Raw genomic sequence first — 2,574 nt, 5'->3', positions numbered from 1 at the left:
TCGAATTAGGGTCATAGCGATACTGAGCAGGGTAGTGGAATCTTAATTCCAAGCGTGACACGGTATATTTATATTGCTACCAGATTTTAATTCAAATCTCACAAATATTTAGATTTATTTGGTTCTGCTGCTGGTTTGAATAGATCATGGAAAAAATAGGTTTAAACACGTTTGTGTTTTTTTTCATAAAACTGACTAGCATTACCCCTAGTTTCACTCATTTAGACAAGTCCAACAGGTTGTCCAATGCTTCAAAAATATGTACTTACCACAGACTCTTATTCTCACGTAATAAGGATGTGGTGACATACAGTCAAAACCGTTTCTAGCGACACCAGTTAAGTTTATACTTATAACGACATATCGGATATACCTAACGACCCAAAAAAAACCTCAACACGGTCTTATACCTGGTGTGGCCTATAATACGAGCAAATAATTAAAACATAGATCATACTCGTCAAACTGAACAACATTAGTTTAGGGACTTTTAAAAATAATTTGATTTATAATTTTTATTACACTTTTAAGTTTATTCGAGGAAGCAATGTAAAGCAATATGCTTGATGTTTGTAGCGTGACAGGCGACGTCAGTTGTGTTCTAGGATGTACATTGATAGCAGTATTTAATTTGTATGAAAAGGGAAAATTCAAAGACTCAGTTATTTTTAAAAGTCGCTGAACTAATGTTGTTCAGTTTGACGAGGAGGATTTATGTTTTAATTTTTTGCTCTTATTACAGGCCACACTCGGTATACCAAATTAACACTGGCTATAACGACCAACCGTAGGGTGTTTAACGATCAATATTTCTGTCTCTTCAATATACATATATCCCTTCCGGGTTTCATAGTGTTAGTGCTGTATTGTACTTTTGACATGTGAATTGCATTTAATAAATAAATAAATAAATAAAATATATGCATGTCTACTTATGTACATAATATGGCAAATAAATGATTATGATTAATGTCGTTATAAACGGTTTTGACTGTATTATATGATTTACTAGCCTGTTACCCGCGACTCCGTCCGCATAGAATTCGTTTATCGCTATCCCGCGAAAACTGTGAATTTCCCGGGATAAAAACAATCCTATGTCCTTCCCTCAATCACGTACTAGGCCTCGTACACAATAAACGCCAACCGCTGTTGTATAAGTGCAAACACCGTGAACACAATCCTACAGTTTACAAATATCACAATAGAATCACCGCAAACCGCAAAACTGATGCCACCGACGACATCCAAATGTACCTAGGTACTATCAGCCAAGTGGTCTATATATTTTTAAATAAGTTCCTATCAAATGAATAGTCGATGTACTGCCGTTTGGGCAAAATATTTTTCGCCAAATTTCACTTCCCAAAAAAATTATCGCAGTAGTTTCATTTCCCAAACAAATCTTTATTATATTTACATTTCGCATTTTCTTCATTTGGTCAAATTATCATTTGGCACAATTCTACATTGTCAAGTTTTATTATGACAAACGTTTCCTTTTGGCTAATATTATATTACAAAAAAATGTTTGTTCAAAATGACACTTCGCACACGAACCAACCACAAAAACCAACTGCTACCAGAAAAGTAGGTTAGGTTAGGTTAGAACTGCGTCCCCCACAGAAACGAACTGCTACCAGAAAGGTAGGTTATTATGTGATGCAATATTTTGGGAAGAGTACTTTATGCCAAACGATACATTTGACATTTAGACAGATTTAAGAAACAATAATTTGCCAAAAAAAATTACTTACTGTAAAATTGCGTTAAGTTAACAAAATGATTTCTGCCAAATGATAATTTGAGTAAAATATTTTGGGATGTGATACTTTGGGAAAAGTTATTTGACCATACATTAGTAATCCGAATATGTCGCTAAAATGGAACTTTCAAGTTGACAGACATGTCAATTGGCATTATTGTTAAGTTCTATGACATGCAAACAATTATCAACTTTAGGGTGGTAGACCACATGTGGCTGATGGTACGCTCAACGTCATGTTCACCCGCGACTTCGCAAACATAAGGGTGCATCTACACCGCAGTACGCTGTCGTGGAACAATATTGTGCAACGCGATCAAATTAGAAAAATTTAATGTCTTGTTAGTTAACATTTATCTCATTTTTATTTAATTACTCGATAGCAAATAAAATAATACGAAAGTTACTGATTACTCCATGGGTTCTTTGATTAAGGCAATTGGCATGAAAATACCTTTTTTAATGTCTGTATCTTTTGATGGCGATGATTTCAGATTTTGTTTTTTTTTTCACTGCTTCAAGGCGTAGCAGATTTCAGCTTCATACCACCACATGTTTCTGAGAAAAAGGGTCTGACTGACGGACAGACAGACGGATAACAAAGCAAACCTATAAGAGTTCTGGTTTTTTTTTAGATTCACAGTTCTGGTTTTTGTGCTGGGCACAGGCCTCCTCTCAGAACAGGAGGGCTTGGGCCATAGTTCCCACGCGGGCCCAGTGCGGATTGGGAACTTCACACGCACCATTGAATTGCTTCGCAGGTTTGTGCAGGTTTCCTCACGATGTTTTCCTTCACCGCATAGCTCGTG

Source organism: Choristoneura fumiferana, chromosome 12 (assembly GCF_025370935.1).
Source record: "Choristoneura fumiferana chromosome 12, NRCan_CFum_1, whole genome shotgun sequence".
NCBI classification, from domain to species: domain Eukaryota; kingdom Metazoa; phylum Arthropoda; class Insecta; order Lepidoptera; family Tortricidae; genus Choristoneura; species Choristoneura fumiferana.
This window is presented reverse-complemented; position numbering follows the sequence as displayed.